The sequence below is a fragment of the Balaenoptera borealis genome (assembly GCF_965194805.1).
Source record: "Balaenoptera borealis genome assembly, chromosome: 18".
Taxonomy (NCBI): domain Eukaryota; kingdom Metazoa; phylum Chordata; class Mammalia; order Artiodactyla; family Balaenopteridae; genus Balaenoptera; species Balaenoptera borealis.
In genome coordinates, this window is record NC_138877.1 from 2,844,017 (window position 1) to 2,857,931 (window position 13,915).

Genomic DNA, 13,915 nt, shown 5'->3' on the forward strand with positions numbered 1-13,915 from the left:
TAACAGGGCCAAGTGATATCCAGCATAAGGTTTATTAATCAAAGCATTGTAGGTGCAACCATCACTGTACTTTGGCTGTGGCGAGAACTACTGATGCTCACTATTATTCATGTTTTCCATGCTTTCCTTGACTTCTTCTATCTCCTGCTGGACCTCATTTCCCAACCTCCTTTGCAGATAGGCGTGGCCCTGAGACTATAGAATGAGAGTGGCAGTGATGGGAGCCTCTTCCAGGCATGATGCTTGAAAGCCTCTCCTTCTCAATCCTTTCTAGTTCTCCTTGTCTCTGGAGACCTAGGGGAGGCACAGCTACAAGAGGGAGAGAGGTTTGAGCCAGGATTGGTGGCCTCCCTCAGAGTCCCTCTACTGATCCACACTGGACTGTCGTATATGGGAGAAATAAACCTGTGTTATATCCAGCCATTGCAAATCAAGGGTTGTTTGTCATAGCACATGGACTACCCTGAGTTAGACCATAATCAATCCCGTTTTTATCCTTCTTGTATACGAAAATATCATATGAAACTTGTCAGATGTCTTTTTCAAACTTAGATAAATATGTTCATAATATTCCTTTAATCTTAGGGGAATATTCATAAAAGTAAATACCATTTTATAATTTTTTATTATTTTATTATAAATTATTCAGTTATTTAAACTAAAAAAAAAAAACAAACAACAAAAAACAGTTCACCCATTTCTCCCATCATTAAATACCCACCAGTTAATACCATTTATAATACCTTTTCCTGGGTCAGCTATTATATGCTCCCAGTAAACGCTTGTATTTCTAGGTTTTCACCAATTATTTGTTAAGTCATTCATTCCTTAATTTTTTCAATGATCAAGAGGATTGATAACATACTTATCATTCCCTTTTTTGATTTGGATATCTATGTTTTCTGAAATCTTTCTGGTGTCTGTTTGTGTTTCTCAGCTGCCTCATTTCAACCATAGCCCTGAATCTTTAGGGAAATGGCTGTCCGAGTCTGGAGAGCTGACTAAACTTAAGTGGCCTATTACTAGTTCCTCACATGTTCCTTAACCTTTCTCTCTCTTCTAATGGGTTTAAATGCAGCAGACCTAGCTTCACCCCGTGGACACCAGCAAGTTCATGCAACCTGACACATCTTCATCTCGGGCATCCCCATGTTTCTGTTCAGGACCTTGGTAGGGAGAAATGGAAACCTCTCTGTTTCCCTCTTGTTTCTTTCTTTCTTCTAGCTTTCAATATTGTTTTTCATTATATGAAATTCCAAAGTTTTGACTAGTGAATGAATAAATATGTATCTTTTCCTCAATGATTTGTACCATTTTTATTCCTCCAGGAAGTTACAAAGGATAAAAAACCCCTCCATAAACATGTATAAAATGGCTTTGAGATGGTTTCTCAAAAGTTGTTGAAAGCTTCCCTAGAGTTGGCTTTGCTAAGCAACAGGGTGTGAATTCAAATGTAGGCAGGAACAACACTTCCCTGATTTTTAAAAAAATGCTTTGAGATGTTATCCGATACTCACCAGCACTTCAGAAAACTCTCACCGAGGAAGCCTGCTTAGATGCAGTGGCTTCAGTCCTCTCTGTGCTTGCTGGACCATCTGGTTGGACGTGACCGTGAGGAGCCTCCTGTGTACCCAGTACTCTGTTTGAAGGAAGACCTTGCAATGTCTTCTGTTTGCCGCTGGCATGTAAGTTAGAGCCGATGAGATGCCAGCTTTGATCTTCAAAAGGGTGGAGCTTATGGGAGAAATTAACTTACCTTGAGTTCATGTGTTTCACGAGATGGAACCAGCAGGGAGTGGGGTGAGACAGGTCAGTTCTAGGTCACCTCACTTCTGAAGATAACATGCCCCGAGTACATGTGACGAGGTGGGGACTTGAGTGACCCTGAACCTTCTAGAGAGGCAGCCCGTGTTGGGCAAGAAACACGGGACCCAGGATCCCCCCGGGCTGAACCTGCCTCCTATTCCACAGGAAGTGCTCAGAATCCCTACTTGCCTTCTGGGGATGTTACAAGGATCAAATGAGATAACGACTTTGAGATCTTTGAATTTTAAACAAGTGAAGTCACTTCCTTCCTTTAGGGAGGGAATTAAATAAGTTAAGTGGAAGGTTTTCCTCTTCCTAGAACCCTTGGAAATAGAGGCTTGAGGCTCGACCGCCCTCTTCTATCGTGTAGAATCACACCCTGATTGATCGAGTAGGTAATTGCCGGTCAGATTGATCATGCCAATCAATCTGGATTGCTCATTAATCAAGCCATATAATTTGAATTCCCATTAACGTTAACAGGATCAACTTTATAGGTTTTCCTAACATCTAAACATGTCAAAGTGGTTAGGTGATTGGAAATCACGTTGGCAGGTCACGTTTCCCTCTTTCCCTCTAGATACTTAAAAGACCATGTTCCATCTGCGGACACATCTGGTTGTCACGATGAATCTTTAGGGTGCTTACCCATCAGGGCAGACATCTCAACAGGACAAAGATCGTAGGTTCCGTTTTCACACGTGATGGTGATTTTCTCTTCTCCATGAGTGAATTCAGTCACTCCTTCAGCAAATAGGCATTGACCACTATTACGTGCTGTGCGGGGTCCTTTCCCTCCTTTGGCTTAGAGACTAGAGGTAGAGACAGACATTCCTCAAGTAAATACTAGCTATAAAGGGAAAACATACGGCCCAGGAAATAGCCATCAACTGTACTTAAAGAATAAATTCTTCAATATCAGTATCACTTTCACATGTAAAAATCCACATATTATTTTTACATTTATTATTACTCATGAGATGGCTTTGTTTCTGTCTTCTCATAGCCCTGAGAGTATTACTGTAAGGAGGAAGATTTTTGTGCTGTTCAGGGAAAGCGACTACTCAGACACCATTGAGCTCACTGTAATGGTTGCTCATCGTTTCTCTTATTAAAAAAAAAAATCTGCTGTAGCTCGGTGCTATTTTATTCTCGTCCTCTTCAGCCATGGTTGGCTGTGTTGAAACAATGCCAGACTGAACATTGATACCAGGTGCCCGTCCTCATAGAATCCAATATCACACCTGCAGATAGAGTGTAAGATTACATCATGTGTCGTCCTGAGCCCCACAAATGACTCTATACTTCATCTCAAATAACATTATAATTTACACTTGGAGACTTCAGACTACGTAGCCTTGGCCAAATGAAAGTTTTTGCAGCCAAACACATCAAACTCAATATATTTTACTGTGCCGATGGGATTGTTTTTTTTGAGAAAGTGGAACATAATTCAATCTATCAATGGCATTTCAAGTCAAAAGTACCTGTCCCGGAAAGGTAGGCTTATAAACATTTGGCTGTCAATAAAGAAGATGCCACAGAGTTTTGTGCTGGAAACCAAAGAAAAATGAAAAGACCCCAGTGTACTCTGTGGGTTTAATAAGAGTTCACAAAGGAAAGGAAGAACAATGAGAGCTATTGTTTCCCCCAAAATGTCATAGTGATGAAGGTATGGACTTAAAGTTGGAGAAGCACTGCAGGCAAAAATGAAAACCCTCCCAATTCAAACATTTTCCCAGCTCCAGGACACAACCTGCAGTAATGTTCGCTGAACTTTTGGAAATGTTGTGTAGCTGTTTCAACACCTACTCACCCCATACATTCTAGTTTTCCCCTTTGCACTTTGGTGCCTGACGGGCTCCTCTTGGAGAGCAGTCATCGTCACCTGCTCACACGTTGATCCGCTGGCTGGAAAGCAGCTGCTCTGCCTTGTTCAGAAAACCATCGCAAATGTTTATACGAATAGAGGAGGGGAGGAATGTCTTCATTCCCTGTCTTCCCCTACCAACCTCTTCAAAGGCTTGAGGGAGCTTTCCACCTGGCTATTGGGTTTCTATGACTTTTGGATTCATTTTATGGTTCTCTTATTTTCTGTGGAATTGCCCCAGCATTTTGAATCTTTCAGACAGGCTGATTTTATGTTTAAAAGTAGTAGCCAATAATCTGTGGTCTGGGTATGGCTGTAGAGGTGCCAGAGAGATCTTTACCACCCCCCAACCCAAATAACTCCCTCTTAACTCTGCCCTGATTTTCTGGTATTTCCATGATACTTTGGGAACTCTTCTTAGCATTTTTGGAGTCCTGACGTTTCCTATGTGTTGTCACATGAGTCCTAAGGACGCAGGGCATATGAAGGAAGGGAGGATGTTTCTGGAGTGTATAAAATTTTGTAACGAGGGTCCAGGACAATTGAAAGATTGTAGGAGAAGATCTGAAAACAGCTATAAGAGAAGTAAAGAATCACCAGAGAAACTTGCTTTACATCATGGCTCTGTGTTCTATGACCACAAGCTACTGGTCTTATCATACGGTGACACGTAAATCAGATGGATGTGGAAGTAGAGAAGATGGGGATTTTCCACCTCCAAGTGAGGAGTGGGTATTACTCGCTGTACAGACACATCTTCTCATCTGGTCCTTATGGTCAATTTTTATTTGAACGATGATTTTCTGTGACATGATTTTTATGGGTCCTGCACCAAGGAAGAATATGTACCAGGCAGCCTTGCTGCGGTAACAAATAGTCCCTAAGCCTCCGTGGTCTCCAATATTTATTTCTTCTCAGCGTCTCATGCTGGTGACTACAGTTGTCTGTGGCTGCCATAGCTCTCCTTGGGTCTGCTTGGCCCTGCATCAGATATCTGATTCTTGGACTTAGGCTGAAGGAACAGTATCCATTTGGGACAAGTCATGTTTGTAGAGAAGAAAAGTGCACAAAAGCTGGTGGGAAGCCTGCAGTACTTCTGCACACAATCATAGCTGCTCCCTCATCATCCGTCCCATAAAGCCACATGGCCAAGCCATACAGTAGCGTGGGGAGATATAGTCTGTCTACACGGAGGCACCAGCAGCCACAGAACAGCAGCAGGAAGGCCATCTTCTAGGGAAGGGAATGAACAGATGGGAACAATAACACGGTCATCCCAACATGTCTGTTCTCATGTGGCTTCTTTTGCTCAATTTCGTAGAAACCCCAAGTAAATTGAGCTTTAGCGATTCAGAAGCATTGGCGCATATAAAGCCAAATGCTCCCAGAGTTCTTGGATATTTATCTATAGCTATTTCTAGTCTGCACACTGAGTGCTAATCAGTATTTTCCAGTGTGTCATTTGTCATTCAGACTTTGGTTTTCAACGCTGAGTTGGAGTTCAACTAAGACCTAAGCTGGACTGAAAAAAAATGTTTTCTCCTATATTTAAGGGTTTTTCTCTTGAGTTTAAATTTTACTTCATTATTAAATATATGATGATAAAATGTTCCTATTTCCCTCCAAATGGACTCACACAGACAGTGAAGGAATTAAACACCAACGTTATTCACAAGCCGTGACAGTAATTTACACGGAGCTTTTACCCCAGTGGCAGGTCTAGGGGTGTTCAGCCTCCCCTGGTAATCAGCACCCTAACACCCTAAGTGGTTAGATCATTAACGAGTTCTTGGCACTTTACCTAAAGGCTTTGGGGAGTTAATCCTGGTTTCCTGGTCAGATTCCAACTAGGGTAATGAATTTCTGACTTCTTAAATTACTCCTGTAATTTTGGTCTAACAGGACGCTCTCTGCACTTTCTGTCCCATGTGGTTTCACTCAGCGACTTGCTGGTAGAGATCTGCCATCTTCCTTTGTAACTGAGATGAGAATAATTTAAAAGCACTTCTAAAAACTTCTGAGCTGCAATGGTGCGCTCTGTCTTGAATCCGTCATGAGTCTAGATGAGGGCTGTCTCCTGACGGAGACCCCAAATAGAACCTCATGCACGTTAAATTCCTTCCTCCCTGTAATTTGCTTGGATGCCTTGTCCTTGGGTGAGCTCACCCCACAGAGGATCCCCAGCCAGAAGCTCCTACCTGGGTCCTCCTCTGAATGAGGGATGGACAAGTTCTCAGGAACCTCCCTGATGTCTTCTCCCCAGGCTGACCGGAGAGATTTCACACAACCTCTCTTGGAAAGGTGGGAGATTACGTCGAAGCAATTTTGGATGTTCATCAAGAGCTATTAATAAACATTTCTTTCTTAATGTTTAAGGACATATTTTATTATTTATACATTAAAATACATCTCACTAATATAGCCTATTTAGAAAAATGTGTATTTACGTGCATGTATTTTTAACAGAACAAACTCAAATCCTATTTTTATTATTAATAAAATATGAAGTGACGTACAAGAATTTAAGCAACTGATAGCCGAATGGATGCTTCATGACTGTGTATGTATTTGATCTCCTAGGAGTCACACTAGTTTCCAACGTTTTCACCATTAAAATCCTCATTAATTAGTTTTTGCCCTATTGATTCCAGGTTAGAACGATTTTTGCCTCCTGAACGGAATGTATTAGGTAATAATTCATTCACTTCCCTATTTTTCTGTTTTTAGCGAAGACACATGTAGCTGATAATCAGTATTATTATTATTGATCACCTTGAGCTCACTATTGGACCGTGACCTCTCCATCCCGGGGGCTCTGCGGAAGAGGAGGAAAGATGCCTCGCAGATCGGCTTCTCTGGGTAGAGCAGCAGACACGGCCACTGGACCCCTCTGTGACTGTAGTTTCAGAGCTGGACACATGGCTTCCCAGGTAGGAGCTACACTTTCCGTCACCCTTACATCTCGGTCTGGCCGTGGGCTCTGGATTCCAGCGGATGGAGCCTGAGTAGGAGGGATGTGGGCAGATCCCAAGTCCAAGGAGCATGGCTTCTCCTCCTTCCTTTGCTCCTCCCGGGGTGGCATCCTGGTGGGGAGCCAACGTCGTGGACCAGGACACACTGAGAATGTACAGGGTGACACGATAGAGACGGTCTGGGTCCCTGGGCTCCTTGTGTAACAACCCAGTGAAGAGACGCGGATACAGACGTGAGCTGAGGCAGGAGTGATGACGCTGAGATCCTGGGTCCTTCCTGTGTTTTACTGCCAGCCTTGGCGCTGTCGGCCTGGGCTCCTGCCATCCTGTGTGATCCAGTCTCTTCTGGGCGTCACCGTCACTGTCACAGCAGCCCAGCCTGTACCTCACGCGTGAGTGGGCTCAGATATTCGTGGGCGTAATCACTAGGGATTTGCAACCCCTGTATGTTTCTGAATGAAAAGTTGGCAACTGACCTTAGTGGCAGGAGGAAAGAGCCTCTCTGTATGTAGTCTAAAACTCATCACTTCAGCCCTTTTCTCCCGCGATTTGTCTTCCCTCCAGAAGGTGGGTAGCGTGGCTCTGGTCTCTCCTAGGGTTTTCGTCCAGGCGTCTGTATGCATCCTCCTCTTCACTTCCTCCTTGTAACATTTGGCAGATTTTGCTGAACTTCCAACATAATGGAAAGAATAATTTCTACAGTGAATAGTGTACAACTCGCTACCAGATGTGGTTCTTCTCCCGCCCTCAGGCATCCGCCCCTCTCCCAGGTCCCCTGCAGGCAGAGCTCCAAGCCTGTTTATAGGCTTGTTTATAGAGTCCAACGCATCACTTCCCGCCCCAAGGAGCACCTCAGGTCACATCGAGGCTGGGGGGCCCCGGGGGGGTGGGTTGAGATTATCCTCCTGTCTAAAGCTGCCCCTGAAGAGTCTATCTGTGCTCTCAGTGTCTTCTTTTTGCAGGAGGACGGGCACTTAAGGGGCTGACCCCCCCTGCTAAGGGAAGTGACGCTGTTTTCCCAGGTCCAGAGGACAGAGCCGCACCAGGGGACAGTAATGAGGGCAGGGCCATGTCCTCACTGCTCTTGGGTGTAATTTTTCGCATTTCACAGATGAGTAAGTGAGGAACCAGAATGTTTAAACAACTTACCCAAAATCTCATTGGCTTTCAGGTTTCAGCACCAGAATTTGAACCCATGAAAGGTTTCCTGATGCCGACCAAGACTTGCACCAAACTTGGCTGTCTGAACCTTCCGGGAGCTTGTTAAAATAGAGGTAAGTTCCCGATCCCACATCGGGGCTATCTTTTCAGTAGTTTTGGGATGAGTCTTAAGGCTTTGAATTCTATTTGTAATCAACTACCCAGGCAATTCCAATGCACGGCGAATTTGGGAACTACTGTTTGGTGTCACACAGGCCACACTGGTCTCGAAATTTTTACAGTCTTTTCCCCTTTGCCCACTTCCTCCCTCACCCCAGACAAACGAATGATTCAGAGTGAGAGCAGTGTGTCTTAAAGTGAAACTCAATACCTGTCGAGGCAATGTTTTAGAGATTAGTTATATGAATACATTATCCCTTTAGCTAAAACCGCCATCAAGTTTGAAGGGTGTCTTCCCATCCACCCGTTACTACTTACTGAGTGATGCTTTGTGACCAGGCTTTACAGGGAATACCACAGAAGAATAACCCCATCCCCAGGTTGCCTGAGCTATCCGTGAGGGAGACCAAATGACATGTGTGACACAATTCAAGGGTAACAACAAATGATAAATTCCAGGTTATAGCAACTGACACTTGGTGGACTTGAACCAGTGAGAAGTGAGTTACAGGAAACGGGAGAAGTAGGGAAGGTTTCCGAATAGAGGTTATGCTTGAATTAAGTCTGGAAGGAGTCAGGTTCGGAAAGGCAGATGTAGGATGGGAAATCCATGTCGTGGGAAGAGATGAGCAAAGGCACTCGTGTCCTAAAGCAACCGAGGGCCATGAAGTAGTTGGTACTTATTTCCTGAGTCGCTGAGGATGTAAACTGGAATATCAACAATCTGAAGGTGTGTGTGTGTGTGTGTGTGTGTGTGAGAGAGAGAGAGAGAGAGAGAGAGAGATAGGCTGGGGCCAGGTGAGGCCAGGGAGGGTGGGGCACTTCGCTGGAGGATGCTGGCTCGAGGGGTCGGCTGCTGGGACACACATGTAGGGAGAGAGGGTGGGATGGGCAGGTAGCGGGAAGGTGTCTGCTGGGGCACGGAGGCCACAGACCCAGGAGGGCTGTTCGCAGTGAATCGACCTTCCTAAACTCTCCTAAGCTCAGGGGCCTGGGGACACGTCCCTCCCTGCCCCTTGGAGTCAGGCTGCTTTGGGAAGTGAAACATTTATTTTATTCTCCCTTGAAAACAAACTTTACATCATTGATCTGCTGCTAAAAAATGTTTGTGCTGAATTCCTGCTTCTAAGCCAGCGCCTATGACTCAGATGGTGTGCATTTCAAAATTCTCTCAACATAATTTCACATAAAAAAGAAACATCTTACATTGGGCCAACTCTGTTAAAAACCAACTGCCTTGTATCACTAATACATAGCTGGATTGATTCATGGTGTACATCTTCAAAGACCTGGATAATCATCTTTGTTTGCAAATTCCTTATTAACGTGGAGATAAATGTTATCATAAATTGAACTTTCATACGATGGGCTAAATTTTTTGGTCTTTAGAGTTCATTTCCAGCATATTCGATAGCACGACTGTAAGGGCTGTATGGCACTTTCCCAATTGGACACAGTTGGAGATTTTTTTTGGTCTCCTTTTTCTTTAAGCGAGATGATAAACACTTAATAAGAAGATGGAACTTATGGAAATTAGCCAGAAGAGAATAGCATTCTACCGATGGAATTCCACTTCAGATGCTGGGCTGGAGAGAAATCCTCCTCTCAGGCTCCTTCGCCTTTAGATGATGGCTTTAAAAACTGTGAAAACAGAGAAAGCCAAGTGTGTGGTCTTGGGCAATTTCGTAATAGTCTGTGCAGGAGACAGAGGGGGGTGCTTTGCTGGAAAAAATGATTAGCTTTTTCTTTACGATGACAGAAAACAGTTGCAATTCAAAGATGCCAAAGGTTCTGCAGCCCTCCCTTTTGGCAAATTGTTAGGTAATCACTGCTCCCAGGTGGTGCTTTCAATAAAGGCCTTGGAAAGTCACGCCCCAGAGATGTCCTCAGGGCAGAGCCATTGTCAACGGGGGAGAAACTTGGAGAATTAGTCAGAGCAGGGTTAGAGGAAAAGATGCTGGATTTTCCTTCAGGGGAATCTGCTCCTGAGTTCCTGGAGCGCCTTCAGGTGCCTCTGACTGACTGATGAGCGTGAAGTCTGCTGCTGAGTTTCTCAGCCGAGCTGGAGGAGCCCTTCTCAGGTTCCAGTGTTATCACTGTTGTTGTTTGACTTTAGTTATCCCAGGAAGCATCAGGCCCACGCTGAGGTATCACTCCATACGCAATCTCTTATAACGAACTAGGTTTTAATTAACTAGTTACCTTGCTCATAATATACCACACAACGGTTTTGACCTTTTAAAACAAGTTTTCCCGAGACTGGTTTTTCTTTTGTCATTTTGGTAGCGATCTGATCGGCCTGGCCTGGGACTGGCGCCCTGAGCCCAGGCTCTTTCCCGGCACCAGGCCCTCCGTTTGCAACGGGGACTAGGGCTGAGGCAGACAATCGCCTGTATCTGTTGAGTCAGTTCAGAGCTCCTTTGTGAGCACAGCGCCAGGCCTGGGAGCCCCACGGTGTAAAAGACCATCCTCATCCCTGACACTCAGGGCCCAGTGACGCTCAGACGCTGGAAGACGACAACATGAATTTGTGGGGCCAGCGGAGACTAGAGTCGTGCACAGGTGCTCTGGGTGGCTGTGCATTTGGGGGACGCATTTTGATTCCGCTAGGCCCTCCCAGGCCAGCTGGCCTGTGATGTGCGGCCCCGAGGGAGCCGAGTGGGGCTGTGTCCCCCTTTGCCTGGCAAAGCAATAAAGCTATTCTTTTCTGCTTCATCCAAGACTCTGTCTCTGAGATGTGATTCGGCACCGGTGCACAGAGGCCGAGTTTTCGGCATCTCCAGCAAGGCTGTGATGGCTTTTGGTCTCTGACGCTTTGAGTTCTCTTGCCAGCTCTGCCTGCCTCTGGCCGGTGTTACAGTGATGGACATGTTCCTTAAGCCACGTGCTCAGGTTGCCAGGCTCCTCGACGCAGGACTTGCAAGACGTGACCCGTAAGTGCTGGCTGGGTTGAGCCCTCGCCCGTCCCTGGGTACTCAGGATCCAGGCCAGACAGGGATTCAAGGACGGGGACAAATCACACCAGCTCCCTCATCCACAATCTTTTCATCGAATAAGAATGCATTGAAGATAAACATCAAAGGAAACTTTAAAAGTGAAAAGTAGTAACAAAAGGCTAAGCGTGCGCTAAAGTGCGTGTCTGGAATCAGAAGGGGCACCGTTCGGCGTGCTCTGTGGGAGAGGCTGGTTTATAGCTTGACTGCTATGCTCGAGTGCACACACTGGAACTTTTTTGTTTTTAAATCACCAGTTTTAAAATAACTCTCTTAAAGATGAGTTTCACCCTGGTGGCCTCACTGCATCTCTATCCACACTCCAGGGCTCTGCAGACCACTCCTGTGAAGCCGCAGACCCCCAAACACACGACACAGCAAGGGGCACTCCTCAGGTTGGGGAGGAGACCAGTGGGGCTGGGACACTTGTGGGGAATAAAGCCCAGGGCCCGAGGCTTCGGAGGTTCATAGACTGTGCCGCTTTCCTATTATCCTGGCTGCGGTTTGATATCTTGCAGCTTAATAACATCATTTTAAACATCTCATTATGGAGAATTTCCAAGCATTACCCAACTAGAGAGAGTCGCCTGTGGACCCCTGTGGACCCATCACCCAGCTTTTTTGGTCAAGAATGAACTAGTGGCCGATCTCGTTTTACATATTGATAGATACTTCTAACACTGATGTTTTCAAAAGCTGCCTCTGTTCAGCAATGATTTGGTAGAGTGAATCCATCGCAGGGAGAATCCACAAAGCAGTCTCTGCCTTTACGCAAGGTTGTTGCAGTTGGGGAGAGAGAAGCGTGTGTCAGAGAAACACAGAACAAATATGGGTAAATCAGGATCTTAATTAACTGTCTCATAAGAAGAGCTTCCAAACAATGTCAATGGGTTGAGTAAGAACCGGAAAAAGAAGACGGAGGAATACAGCTGACTCTGGAAAAATAAAACGTTGTCTGAAAAAGAAAGGAGAAAACGTACAGGTTAGCACAAACTAAAAAAGGGCAGGGTGACAAAGGTGTAAGTGGTCACAAATGCACATGTTTGTGGGTAAACCACAACAGCTGGCTGGACGATGGCGGGTCAAAACAAATTCTCTGGGAAAAATGAATGTAAGTCTCTTAGGCCAACATCTGTAAACACTGAACGTTTTTGTTTCTTGGAGGCAGGTGACCACCTCCTGCCATCAGCTCCAGGGAGAGATGTTTCCCTAAACCTGTGGGTCTCCTTTCGTGCAAGAGCCCATCAGGGATTCAGTTTGAATATTCTATTTCTGATTCCTTTGTTGTGGAGTTATTTTTCAAGTTAGTTTGAGTAACGTTAATATCTTCAGAAAATCACATATATATGATGCATGTATATAATCTCCTGGGCGCTCTTACTCAGTCATCAGGATGTGTCTCTTTTTTCCGAAGAGAGCACATCCATAATTAAATGGCCGCTAACGCCTCGCTGATGCCTGTCTGTCCCGGGTGGGATACTGGTTGGGACGAGGCTCTCTGTCGTCTGCAGGGTGGAGCGGGGATGGGCGGCAGCTCGACAGGCAGCGTGGGCTGGGTCCTCGGCCCGCGGAGGAGCGGGCGGCCACCTGACTGCCATCGGGGGTGCTCAGGGCATCGAAGGCTCGAGCACTGAGGGGCTGTCAGGGACGCAGTGGACGGTAGGCGCCACCTTCGGGGGGCTCTCCTGAGCCCGGAGTCCAGCTGTCGCTCGCTGGTCACGTGGATCCCGGGCATGTTGACTTCCCTCTGTTTTAGTCCCCTTGTCGGGGTGCTCACAGCGGCACTGACCTCCCCGGGTGCTTGTAAGTTACAGCATCCGTGCTCTGCTTCGGCTCAGAGGGACCCATGGCCGTGCCGGCCGGGAGGAGGACTCGGGCCAGAGTGACCTTGACTGGGGTTGGGGGTACAGGGCGCCGGGGGCCGTGGAGCCCAGGACACCGCTCACGGGTGATGGCTGAGCTGTGTCCAGAAGGGAACACGGGAAAGACAACTCAGGGGCGGGAGGACGTGGGTTAGAATGAGCCTGGCAGGAAGTGGGGTTACTGGGTCCGCAGAGGGTGCATGTGGTCCAGCAGCCCTGGGGCCGGCGGGGAGCACAGGGGCCTTGGTTTGCTGCCTCTGAGCCTGGGACCTCGCGTCTCTCCTGCCAGAGGCCACGTGGGCCGGGGCAGGTGCCACACCCACGCCGCCGTGCAAGGGATCAGGAGCCGGGAGCACTTGACCCTGGCTTTCTGCATTCCGAGCCCCACCTTCTTCCTCAGCCCCCGCCCTGCCTTGTTTAGGACAGGGAACAACAGTCATAAGGACACCCACCCTGCCGCCCGGGCTGTTCCCTCCTGGAGGAAAGAGGAAGGAGCCGCTGGGGGTGGGGAGGGGGCCTGCAGGGGGTGGGCGGGGTGGGGGGGCAGGGACCCGCCACCTTAGTGACCCATCGCCACGTTTGCTGAGCACATTGAAAGTTTGCACGTCAGCGGGAAGCCGGTGTCCTGTTTGCAAACCCTCCCCTTGCGGTTTCCCGAGTTGTGGCCAAGGCTGAGAGGCGTGGAGGAAAGGACCCATCGGACGTGCAGGCCTGCCCGTGTTTTGATCGCAGCGGGAGCCGGTTTGGGTTCCCGCCTCTCGCTGCCTTTGTGAAGGGCAGGGGCGTGGCTGGGCAGGGGCGTCTTTGAAGGCAGGCCGCTCTTCTCGGTGTGAAGTTTGCTGCTCCGCTTCCGCCAAGCGCACTTTGCGCGTCTGTGCTCTGAAGATGACGGAGTTTTCGACAGTCCCAGTTAGGACGGATGGGGAGCGTGGGCGGCTGACTCCTGGGTAGAAGGAAGTGACGCTTGGTCGTGCCTTTTTCTCTTTATTTCCAGCAAATGGTCTGAGTTGCATTTTATCCACAAAAAGTCTTCGTTTGCTTATTTTTTTGTCCGTTTGTATCCTTTTTTTTTTCCTTTTTCCTTTTCCTTTT

At 47.0% G+C, this 13,915-nt stretch overlaps 1 long non-coding RNA gene across 7 annotated transcripts in view; it reads left to right on the forward strand.

The window, feature by feature from the left end:
• Positions 1–13,915, forward strand: part of LOC309615413 — a 406,281-nt gene that overhangs the window by 230,458 nt on the left and 161,908 nt on the right. For all 7 annotated transcript variants that reach the window (XR_014236798.1, XR_014236799.1, XR_014236800.1 and 4 more), the window contains 2 exons: positions 6,404–6,606; positions 7,820–7,922. This is a non-coding gene — a long non-coding RNA (uncharacterized lncRNA). The remainder of the gene's footprint in view (positions 1–6,403; positions 6,607–7,819; positions 7,923–13,915) is intronic.